The sequence below is a fragment of the Pelecanus crispus genome, chromosome 11, assembly GCF_030463565.1.
Source record: "Pelecanus crispus isolate bPelCri1 chromosome 11, bPelCri1.pri, whole genome shotgun sequence".
NCBI lineage: Eukaryota > Metazoa > Chordata > Aves > Pelecaniformes > Pelecanidae > Pelecanus > Pelecanus crispus.
Genome location: NC_134653.1, coordinates 30,450,412 through 30,463,122, shown reverse-complemented (window position 1 = coordinate 30,463,122; position 12,711 = coordinate 30,450,412).

Here is a 12,711-nt window from a genome sequence, read left to right as displayed (position 1 = left end):
GGCTGCAGGGGCTGTCGGACCGGAGCAGCTCGGGGGGCTGATGCTGGCACCGGTGTCCCGGTGCTCTGGGTGGCTGCGGCGGGGCGGGCAGGACAGGCTGTGCCTTGGTGGGTTTAGTCCAGGCTGCGGTGGCACGGTCACCCTGGGGCAGGGACGTGGCTCTGCCGGGGGACATCACCCCACCGGCTCCTCACCCACGCAGAATGAGCACAAGAGCCCTGGGAACGGGATTTTTTTTGTCTTGGCATTGCTTTTCCCTACTTGCTTGTGGAAGGAGAAATTATTGTTCCTTTGAACACCTCTCATTTGAAAATGCAACAATTTTCTCCTTGTGCATTTTTGAGGAGTGACTGGTAACAGCTCTCTGCATGTGTTTTTCTCCGAGCGAAGGGGTTTCATTGCAGGGTGTCAGGGTGATCCCATGCGCTGGTGCCTGCGCTGGGTGGGGAGCGAGCAGAGTTTGGGGGGTCTCGCTGCGGCCAGGCAGAGCCCACCCTCCATGAGCCTGCGTGCACGTGGCCCCGTAGCTTTGCCAGTGCTGGCTCTCCTCCGAGCCGAGGCCCGGCACGCAGGTGAAGGACAATTAATCTCCTGCGGGTTTATACAGGATTTGTGTCACTCCTCAGACTTTGCAAAGCCATGAATTTCTGTTGCAGTCCTTATAATACAGGTGTGGGCGCAGCGGTCGGAAATTAAAGGCAAGGCTGTACTCAACTGCTGGTGCTGCGGGGGGGCTGGCAGAGGGGCTGCAGCCACCGAGGGCTTTGAGTCTTCCCTTGCTTAGGGATGAAGGTGAGAAATCCCCGCTGCCAGCGTGATCCACCTGAGGAGTGTGCTGGGGGAAGCAAGGTTTACTCCCCCCTGACTGAGGACCATTTTAAGGGCATAAATGACAGAACAGAGACAGCTGGTGCCATAGCAACTGTAAAAAAATAATAGCTTTTTCGCTGTAGCTGACCCTTCTTTTCTCTGGGTAGTTTACATGCAATGGCTCGGTGTGCCGCGTGTGGAGACCCTCCTGCACCCAGGTCCTGCTCACTGCCTCAGCAGATGGGCTCAGAGTCACTCACAGCCCCGACGGGAGGAGCTGGCCGCGCTGGCGGGGGGTGCGAGAGGTGGTCTGTAGGGAGCAGGTCCCCCCACAGCATCCCTCAGCGTGGCGCGCCGGGCTGAGGCCGCTTCCCGAGTATGAAGCAGCAGCTGTTCAAACACTGGCATCTTTTTAAAACTAAGCTATTTGCTCTCCTAAAAAGCCTCGTGTTTTCTCCACATTGATGTCCTGGTTTCAGCTGGGATAGGGTTAATTTTCTTCCTAGTAGCTGGCATAGTGCTGTGTTTTGGATTTAGGATGAGAATAATGCTGATAACACACTGATGTTTTAGTTGTTGCTAAGTACTGCTTATGCTAGTCAAGGACTTTTCAGCTTCCCACGCTCTGCCAGGTGCACAAGAAACTGGGAGGGGGCACAGCCAGAATAGCTGATCCAAACTGACCAAAGGGCTATTCCATACCATATGGTGTCATGCTCAGTATAGAAACTGGGGGGAGGTGGCCCGGGAGCAGCGATCGCTGCTCAGGAACTGTCTGGGTATCGGTCGGCGGGTGGTGAGCAATTGCATTGTGCATCACTTGCTTTGTATATCATTATTATTATTATCATTATTATACTGTTATTCTTATCATTACTATTTTACTTTATTTCAATTATTAAACTGTTCTTATCTCAACCCAGGAGTGTTCCTCACTCTTACTCCTCCGATTCTCTCCCCCATCCCATCGGGGTAGGGGGAGTGAGCGAGCGGCTGCGTGGTGCTGAGTTGCTGGCTGGGGCTAAACTACGACAATTGATCTTTTAAATTGTACGTGATGAGAGGCCCAAGGTGGGCTTTGTACTTGCACCTTGGGCAGAGCTGAGCATGCAGGAACAGCACTAGCCAGGCACGGCTACAGCTGTTCCCACAACAGCTCCAAGCCAGAGCCGCAGGGCTGTGGAGCCTGCATGTTGCTGTCTAAAAGCGCCCTATGCCAAGGCACAGACCAACATCAGTTTCCCAGCACACCAGTGCTGCTCCGCTCCAGCTGAGCCGATGTGCCACGCCGTCGGTTCGATGCCGATGCTGCTGTTCCAGCAGCCTCCATCCCCGACAGATCCCCCCAGGTCCTTGCTAGTGAATGAGCCGTGAATGCACCCAGCGCTCCCACCCCATGCCCCCAGCTCCCACCTACTCCTTGGGCACCTGATCGCCCACCTGTGCCGCTGCCGGCTGCCTCTCTGCACCGACCCGCTAATGTGGCTGCCTCTTCTCCAACACCGGGTCAAGGCTGCTGCTGTCAAGTCAATGAGGAGAGAGCTTTGAAATCTCAATTTTTTTAGAAGCTGCAAGCTGGAAAAACCATTGCAGGTTCTCAGGGCTGCTGGAGACGGGAGGAGGGCAGAGGGACACGTGTCTTTGGGAGGTGGTTTTCATTGCGAGGAGTTGTGCTCCTCAGACTCAGCCCCGGTGGTCTGGGGCCCTGCGAGAGCTGAGCTCCCAGCAGGATCCTGGCTCTGCGACCCGCTGGAGAGAGGCGTTTTCCCCAGGGTTTTTTTTTTTTTTCTGGTCGCAGTTTTCCAGCCCCTGTGTAAGGGGCTGTGTGTGTTGCTCCAGCCAGGCCCACCAGCTGTACAGTGTGGGGCTCAGTGTGCTCCTCAGTGACATGCCAGAAGGGGGAGTTTTCAGTGTAAAATGTCATTATTTTGCCAATTGTAGCTAAATATTTTTGTCCATCATCTGACATTCAATTAGAAGCATGTCAGAGAGGAGGCCATGGAGACTATGTAGCATTTGAAATGACACACAGCTGAAGTCAGGGGTGCTGCATCTGAGCCTTCAATTTGGCCCGTGATGAGGATGGGGCAGCCGGCAGGCAGCCGTGACGGGGGTCTCTGCCTTTTATTTACTGCAGCTCATGCTCTGAAAACCAGCAGGTCCCCTGCACATCAGCCATCGTGTTGTCTAAATTCCTGCAACACCGCAGTCAGATGTAGTCTGTGCGCTCCCTTCATCAGTTTAGTTTTACATTTTCCTGTTATTTTCTTTACTCAAAACACAAATCGCTTTAGATTTAAAATGTAGCATTTAAATCTAGCTCAAATCAGATTTAAATTTGAATTTCCATCAAGTTAGAAGTTGTTTCTAAACAGTACGATTATTTGATTAGCAGATTGCTTTTATCCTACCTGCTCATCCATGCAATGAAATGCAGAAAAGTGAATTGTGGTCTTAAAACAACTATCCTGTTTAAGCCGCAGAGGCAGCAGTGGGAAGTTTAATTTAATTAGCATGATACTCAGAGATGTAACTTAATCACATTAAGTGTAGATCAACATGCTCTCATTTAAGCTCTCCAGACTTCAGAAAACAGGGGCCAATCATCTCCCACCCATTTTTAATCCAGGGAGAAGCAGAATTTTCTAAGGAAAAGGAACCAGCAAGGCTTATGGAGAGCTTGCCCCTGTGCTTGTTTCAGTGAATTTCTCCCCGAAGGAAGGTAATAAATTAGTAAGAGCTCCCACCCCCTGTGTAGCACCGTTGTTCCTGGGGAGAAAGAAGCCAGGAAAATCACTTTTTGTCCCTCTCAAATGGCCTAAGCACTGCTTTGCTTGCTATGTGGTCCCACAGGAGTGCCGGCACCACCAACCACCTGAGCCCCTCTGGGTTCGTTCGGCGTGTGGATGCTGCCCACCCTGTGTTAGCTGGCCTGGAGTATCGCAGAGAGATTGACAGGACTGAAGATTGCACAAAACTAGCACGGTTCATTAACAGGAATCGAAATGATCTTCTTGCTCCCCTGGGCTGCCCTCCGCCGGCGCTGTGCGTTTGAGTCAAGCTCACCAGGTGCTCATTGCTCCCCCGAGCTCGGCAGAGCCCAGGAGGAGTGGGGGTCCCCTCGGCATCACCCCTCAGCCGCATCCTGCCGGCACGGGCACGGGGGGAACCAGGCAGCGCTTGTCAGAGCACAAACGCTACGGCAGAGCTGTCAAGGTGTTCTGGGTGCTGCAGAAGTTGCTTGGGCTCATCTTGGCCCTTAAAATAAGAGGGGATTTGTTTGTTCGTCGGGAAAGGTCCTAAAAGAGTTGTTTTGGCTCAGCTTGGACAGACTCGTTTTCCTGATTCAGGTGCTCAACTGAACAATTCCTGCTGTCCCCATTCTTCTGCAAGTCAAGAGGCAGGTCAACGCCTCCAACATCATTTTCACAATAGCAAAAGTGAGAAACAGGCTCAAGAAGCTCGCCTGCCTTTCTGAGGCCAAGTTCAAAGCTTTGTCAGGCAGCCCAGGCTCTCCCGGCTGGCAGATGCTGTTGGTTTAAGTCAGGGCTGGAGAAGCTTTACAGAGACCAGAGCTGTGCAAGGTGCTGTGCGTGACATGTCCGTGCTGTGCCCTGGCTCCTCGGGAGCCTGGCACCTTTTCCATTTCAGCATCTGCATGCATGCAGAGCCACAGCTCCACGCTGACCCCACGACAACCCGGGGTCAGGGGAGCGAGTAGGCTGTCTCGGCCCTTGGTAATTTGATTCACTGTTGGTATCTGATGGTGCTCCTACATGGTGTTTTATGAGGCCATGATGCCTTCATTATGACTGTTTATTAGCCTGTCTTAATTGCCCGTTCAAGACTGTAGGACCCATGGTCATCAATAAATGACAGGTGGGGATGCAGAGCAGCAGAGCTCGGTAGGAGCCGCGTGGGCTGACTGTGAGCGCAGCCTGAGCCCCACGGGCAGGGGTGTGCTGCAGCCCAGCTCCTGGCCACCCCTGTGGGTCGCAGGTCAGACCTGAAAAGCCCTGGGCTCTTGCCTCTTAGCACTTTCTATTCTCCTACTGCACCCCTTTTGGAGGAAGGGAACCCCATCCGCAGGGGTCTCGATGGACAGACCCCCGGCACAGGCTGCAGGGCAGAAGAGATGCAGTGGTGCCATCGGGTGAGACCGGGCAGCCGGGCTCGCTGCCTCGGGGCTCCGCAGCTGGCGCCTGTGGGGCGCAGAGCCGCAGCTGTACGGACAAACCAGGCGCGAGACCCCCGACGTGGCACGCCGAGTCCTGTGCCACTCGCAGGGGGCTCAACCTGAGGCCAGGGGTGGCTCCCCGGGCTGCGATCGGCACCCCAAGGGGCGAGTCAACACTCAGCGACTGCAGACGGCAGTCGGGACCCCCAGCAGCATCACCGGGAGCTGCCTGCCCAGGCTGGATTCCCATGGACCGCAGAATCTTTCTGGGATCCATCTGGATCAGTAATCCCACACCCCAAAGCATTCTATGTTTCTATGAATCTGTGATCCCACACCCCCAAGCAAGCTGGCCCTGTTGCTGCAGTTCAGTAACATTTTGCTGCCACCACCTCTGTTGCAGGGTATTTGGCAAGCAAATAAATAGTGAAAAGCAAATAACATACAAAGAAATAGGTTTTCTCTATAATGGATACAGCACAGGTATTCTCCTGGCCCCTGTGCCAGTGGTAAAGTACAGAAGGGACCGAATTCTGGTTAATCCCGAATCCAGAGCTCCCTCCTGTTCTCCTGGCAGACGAATGCCCAGCCTGGACGGCAGAGTGGAGCCATCAGGACGGGTGGTTCCTGCCATCTTCAGGGCGACCGAGCACCGGCACAGGGTGAAAGGCAGCTGCTCTGACGCAGAGGACGCAGCCCAGCTCCTGGTGCGGCGGAGGAGCAGAGCCCAGGGCTGCAGGGGCTGGTGGAGCTGGGAATTTGTAACGGGATAGGACCTTCCCTGCTCTCTGTGCCGGGATTGAGTCCCTTCCCAAGCGACGGCAGCAAGGGCCAGCCGGGGCTGCGTTGGTGGCCAGTGGCCGCGTGCCGGCATGCAGCGTGGCCGGGTGCCGCTGCCCTTGCGCTAATGTGGTTTGTAGTTATTGGAAACTGGACTGCGAAGGAGCCGGGATCCTGTTTCTATGGAAATGTCCTGGAACAGTAAACGAGGGAACGGAAAAAACAGAAGATATGTTAATGGGAGCTGCGAGGCAGGGCTTTCTCTGAAGGGGTTGGGATTTTGGTAGGAGGCATCTCTGGTCTCCTGTGAACAGCTCTTCGCTCATTATCGCCTTCCCAGCGCGGAAGAGCGCACAGGAGCGTGCCTGGATGGCGCAGGGCTGCCAGGACGCTCTCGCTTCGCACCTCTGTGTAACTCCCAGAGCTCCCAAACCCCCGTACGACGCCAGCCGCCACCAGCCGCAGCCACCCCAAAGCCGCCCCGTATGCGGGGACACACCGAGGTCTCGCCCCGGCTGTGGCCCGCGCCCCGTCCCCGCGTCACCCAGCCCTGAGGGTCCCCATCAGCAGCCCCGTATGCGGGGACACACCGAGGTCTCGCCCCGGCTGTGGCCCGCGCCCCGTCCCCGCGTCACCCAGCCCTGAGGGTCCCCATCAGCAGCCCCGTATGCGGGGACACACCGAGGTCTCGCCCCGGCTGTGGCCCGCGCCCCGTTCCCGCGTCACCCAGCCCTGAGGGTCCCCATCCCCGGGCACCTCGGGGCACCTCGGCCCCGGGTTGGGGGTGCTGGGGCCTCGTTGGGTGGGCGTCCCCAGTCGGGGGGTGCCTGGTGGCGGTGAGCCCCTGGGAGCTGGGGTCCCGGCTGGGGTCCCCACCGAGGGGCCGGGCCCAGTTGGGGGGTCCCCACCGAGGGGCCGCGGCCGGCTGAAGCCGCCCCTTGACGGCCCGGTCCCGGCTGAGACCCCCCGTGAGGGCCGGGGCCCGCCCGGCGTCGCGCCCCGAGGGCCGCCCGCTGCCGGGGCCGCCCGCTGCCCGCTGCCCGGCGGCGCGCAGGGATTGGCGGCGGCGGCGGCGGCCCCACCCCGGCGGCCGCGGCTGGGCGGTGCGGCCCGCTCGGCCCGGCCCGGCCCCCGGAGCGGCCCCGCCGCCAGTCTGCCGGCGCTGCGGAGCGGAGGAGCGCGGCCATGGCGGCGGCCCCGGCGGGTAGGGCGGGCGGCGGGCCGGGGGTGCGGGCGCGGCGGGCCGGGGCCGGGGCCGGGGCCGGGCCGCACTAACGGGCCTCTCCCCCTTCTCCCCACAGAGGCGGAGACCCGGCAGCGGCTGCTGCGCACCGTCAAGAAGGAGGTGGGTGCGGGACCGCGGCGGCCCCCGCGGGAGCAGCCCCGTCCCCCCGCTCCCCGGGCACGGCTCGGTGACCCCCGGCGATGGGCGGTCTGCGGCGGGACCCTCCCCGGAGGGGAGCCCCGGGCTCGGCTGCCCGCAGCATCCCGCTGGCTCCTGCCGGTGCCGCTGCAGCGGATTTAACAGCCCCCCCAAAAACCCCCAGCCCCGAGCAGGGCAGCGGGTCACAGCCTGAGCCCACAGCGTGGCGTGGGCTCCAGGTGCCGGGCGAAGCGTGGCTGGCCGGTTCCCGGGTAGGCGGAGGAGCACCCCTGCAGCACCGGTGGATTTGGGCACCCCAATGTCCTGTATCTTCTGAAGATTGCCTTTCGCTGGTAGTAGAGCCGCTCTCACCAGTTGTGGTTTTCCGCAGGGAAAAAGGGGCGACTGCCGGTGCTGCTCACCTTGGGAGCTGGGATGGGACGAACCCCTCGTTGCAGCGAAGTGCTCTTTCGCAGGGCGGGAGGCAGCGGGTGTCGGAGAGCCCAGCGCGGACGGGGCTGCGTGCAGCAGCCAGCCGAGAAAATGGGGAACGTGCACATGTGTGTTTGTGTGTCCAGTGCAAAGCGATGGCGTTTTGCGTCTGCTTGCTCTGGTTTCTCTTCTTGGGTATCTTTAACTCTCTACTAGTTTATACTGTGTTTTATGCTGAGCTGCCTCAAGCTTCTACTGCCTGTGCAGAGCTTAGTGTTTATAACGTGCGTAGCGTTAACACAGTAAGCTGATGGTAGATCTAGACAGGGACCCGAGAGTCCCGCTGCTCTGCCATGTAGTTCGTGTGTCGCTTGTGCGTGGCGGTGGGCTGCGTGGGCCAGCGGGGCCGTCTGAGCCACCCGTCCGTGGCCGCTGAGCCTGAAGAGGCTGAATGTCAACGTGACCCTTTGCAGGGGAACCTGGACTTGCTCTGCCATGTGCTGGATTGCTGGGAGCTGTTGTCGTCTCCTGCCTGTGGTCTGTTCCCACAGGTCATCTCTCCTGGGATTTTGGAAGGTGTGATGTGTGACTTTTTGCTTCTAGTCTTACGAGCATCTTGATATCCAGCTTATGGGCTCCGGAAAGTGGAACGTCCGTGCTGGAGACACTGCTCAGAGCAGGGTGAACAAGACCCGTGGGTGGTAGGTCTGGGGAGGGTGACAGCGCAGCGTGTTTGGCTGTTCATCCAGACCACTTCCCACCTTTAATCCTGTGCCGGGTGTGGTGGTAAGGAATACTACCTGTTGCCTTGGCAACGGCTATTAAACCAGAAAAAGGGTATGACATTTGTTTAGCATCGTGGATAAAGCTGACATCTCGTTATTACTGTCTGTCTGCGACTCCTCCTGGGTGGAGAGAGACAAAACAGCAGACTGCGCGTCGACTGCCGCTGCAGAATGGGAGGTGAGGATTGCCCATCAGCGTGCTGGTTAAACCGCTCGGCCAGCGGATGGGAGCTTCCTTCTGGAGACTGCTGTGGCCTCTGCAGGCTGTCACTGCACGCGAGTGTCTTCTGTGCTGGCGTTCAGTACCAGGCTTCTCTCCTTTTGCTCTTCCTCCAGGGGCTGTGTGCTTGGAGAAAGTGCGGCTTCTGCCCACGGGAGGAAAGCTGAGGGTTGTGACATGCCCTTCTGCTGGCTTTTGGTAAAATAAACATATCGTATGAGGGTTTGGTGAATGCAAGTGAAGGCTGAAGGAGAGAGGTGATGTATGGGGAAAGCCCTTCTGCCCTGGTGAAATGCCACCAGCCAACGCATCGTGGTGCCATGACATGGGTGTTTGACACAGTCTAGTATCTCTCCAGCAGCCCTTTAGCAAGGGCAGTGCTGATGCAGAGCAGAGGCTTTTTTTCTGGTGGTCTCACTGCTCTGGGCTCTGCCGTGGGACATCGGTGTGGGGGTGGGTTCTGTGCCAGTGCAGGCACTGGGTGGTTGCACTTTCTTTCAGGTCTCTCCCAGCTCAGTGCCTGCTGGAAGCAGTGAGACCTGGCAGAGGCCTTGGGCCAGCGAGGTGGGGCTGTTTGCGCACCGCCACGCAGGTGGGTGAATTCCCTGTCAGACCCATGCTCTGCGCTCTCTCCACCTGGGCTTTGCTCTGCTAGGATTTAGAAGAACCTGGGGAAACTTGATCCCATAGGTGATGTAGTTAATTATTTAGCAACATCCCTGAAACTGGGAGCTGGTGGGGCATTCTTCTGCTGGTTGCTCGCTGCTGATCAGGCCCATTTTGCTCATGCTTTTGTTTTTTCTTCCTCTCCTAGACTGACTTCAGGATAAGTCAGGAGCTCATGCAGACTCCAAGTGGTAGTAGAAAGGGCCGACTGCAGAAATCTCCTTTTTTTTTGCCCCCGCTCCTGGAATTTTTACCTTTCGCAAAACTGGGTATTCTCATTTTATTAGACCGTGTCTGGTTTTGCTTCAGCCATGGCTCTTGGGTGATCTGCTGAGGTCCTCAAGTGCAGGTGAGCTCCACTGAAAGTGGGGACAGCCATGGATCATAGTTGGGAAGCCATGCAACATCTGTCGTCCTAGCGCGATAACTGAAGGAATAAAATATTGTGAAAACAAGGTCTGATTAGAGAAGGTAGATAAACAGTAAATCGAAATTACCCAAAGCAACACAATGAGCAAATGGACTTTGGATATTCGGTTGTTGCCATTGTTAATGCATTTTTATTTTTAAGAAGATTTGCAGGTTGAAATGAGTTGTGCTATTACTGTCTCCCCCCCCCCCACCCCCATGTGGTTATAATAAATAAAACTAATCCTGAAAGCTGCAAAATTGACTATTTGTCAGCAGACTGCAAGGGAAGGAGCGGAAGTCTGACTTTCTGAGGAATCCTGTTTCCTGTTCTGCAGGATAAGAAGCATAACCAAATCCTCTCTGATTTTTTTAGGGCTTTTATCAGATGGAATGAGGCTTCTTTAAAAACCCAGAGCCTGAAATATCCAGGTTTAAAAGGGTGTTGGATTCTCAACTAAAAATATGCTTCTTGCAACCCATGCTCCTCCCCTTCTTTTGCAAGTTTCATTTTTAATAGAGGAGAATCCTGTGGTATGTTTTTTACTACCTGCAGGTAATTGCATTGCATACAAGAATAGGTGGGGAAGCAGGTGTTAGCCGTGAAATACAGGCTGTACTACACTGTGCCTGGAAAATGAGTTGTGTGAAAAGCTGAATGGAATATGAAAGTAAACAGTTGTCTTGCTTATTCTTCTGCAGCAACTTAGTTTATATTTAACTTGCTATTCAGCAAGTAGCTTTACGTCTTTTACTCATCAATAACTGCTGTGCCTGTATTGAACATTTTGGTGCCTGTTCTTAGAATATTTTTAAAACTGTTATTGATTGACCACAGCCTGCTTGCTTGCTGATGTCTCGCAGTCTTCTATCAGATATATTGTTTATTTTTTAATAGCTTGAATGGTTGTCACTATGTAGCTGTTGACTAATTCCATCATCATATATCATAGGGATAACAGTCAGTCTCTCTTCCTCCCACCCTTTAAATGAAGTGCCCCGGCTACGCAGCCATATTGTCTAGTTTGTGGCTAAATAACACAGAGTGGCTGGTAAGAGCAATATTTTTGCAGCTTGGGTTTGTTTTTCTGGAGTGTGCATGTATGCCTGTGGTTCCAAAATATCAGATTGCAGGTGCCAACGCCAGCTACTTCATTCTGGATTGGTAGAAAATTGTAAATTAATTTAATGTTATTAGGATTTGAAAAATTAATGTTGATAGCTTTAAATGTTCTCAAGGCCAATTTGAAAAAAAAGGCCTTTGTGTAGCTGTCAAAACTGTTCAGGGAAAATGAAGATGAGGATGATAAGCTGCAGGTTTGTAATGAAAGCTGCTGTTTGCAGAGGGACCTTCTGATGTCTCTCAAGCACCCAGGTCAGCCTTTTTCAAATGTTCCTGTATCAAAAGTAAACAGACGGCTTTAATGCAGCATTTCTCGATTGCCTGCATCGATCTCTTCTGAAAAGAGTATTACTAATCGCCGGGGACCATTTTCTCTCCTTTTGAAGATAAAAGCAGTGGTGTGCAGAAGTGCTCTCATACTCCAGAAACCCCTGGCTAGATCTTTCATACCCAGAACAGCTTTCGTGCTGCTTTCTTCCTTCTTTCATCTTCCTTCTCAGCGTTCAGGGAGACGAGATGTGTATGCCAGAGGAGCCTTCTTCTTCCCCACCCAGCCTCTCCTCTCTGCTGCCAAAATGCCATCCTCCTCTCCTTGTGGCGTCCTGGCTGTTGCCATGGAAATACCTGGTTTTGCACAGATTCAGGACTTCAAAGCAATTTGGGGCTGGAAGTTGCACCTGGTTTCTGTGCAAATAGTGCCAGTCTTTGCCGTGTTTCCTAATTGAATCCAAAACGCTTGTCAGCGTAACATTTAGCACCTCGGAAAACAGAAGCTTTGTGCTGTGATGGGTGCAGAACAAAACAGGGTAATAAAGCTTTGAGATCAGCTGTTGAAAACAGAGAAATGACTGAAGTTTTTCCTGAAATGTTGCAGCATCTTTATTGAGCATCTTACAGCTAGCAGTACCAGCAGTGCCAACAGATGGCATGGAAATTTGCGTTCGACAAGCACAACAGGAATAGAACCAGCTATAACATGATCTTAAGTAATCTTAAATTAGTGTTGCCTGTAGGGATTTTTGGCCAAAAGTTGCTAAGTTGATGCCCTATGAAGAAAGTCTGGTGCAAAATACTGTCAGCAAATATGCATCGCTAGGATCATTCCTGTTTCCCCCGGGGTACAACGCTGCATTATGGACCCTTCCATTTAATGTCTTTTTTATTTCTTTTCCAGCAAGCTGTCCAAATCTTCCGAGTTTATATGCATTAACACCTTCTTCCTCCTTACCCCCCAAGGATACTCAGCCCAGTTCCCAACTGTGAGTACACGTGGCTCCTGGGGAAGGTCTGCTGGCTGGCCTGAAAATCCCACGTGTGTCACGTGGATGATACCCCAGCTGCAGAAGGTGCTATGTTTTATTTAGTAAGCGTTGATAAATAATTAAATAAGACTTTTAGAAAAGCCAAAGGTCTCGGTAGGATTGCAATCAATGTTTCTCTGGCAGCAAGAATATGGAGCTGCCAACTGGCTTTAAATGCAAGCACATGTAAAGTGCAGTGTGCCATTAGAGCTGTCCCTGTGCTGTCCTCCCACGGTGCAAGGGGGACCTGTTCTCTGTCGGTCCATTGAAATGGCTGGCGAGAGTCCTTGAAGTCTCTGGGTATAAATAGTGCATGTACTGTGAAGCTGGCAGTGTTTTAACTGGTTGGAGCACAATTAATTGGAATTATTTAGTGGTCAACTAGTAAACCTGTGGATAAGTGGCAGAGCTTGGCTGCAACTTGTGATGGTGCTGGAAAAGTCTGTCTGGCACTTGCTTTTGGAATAATCAGGGTGTTTGTTGCTGGAAAGATAAGAAACTGTATCTTGCAACACTGAGTTTGATAATGTGAGTTTTATAAACACGTCTGCTAAAAAAAGGATGTTGTAGCTTTGTTGGCTAAAGCAACAAGACAGGCAATAGGCAGACATTTCATTTTCAAATGAGAAGATAAATCTGGTTTGTG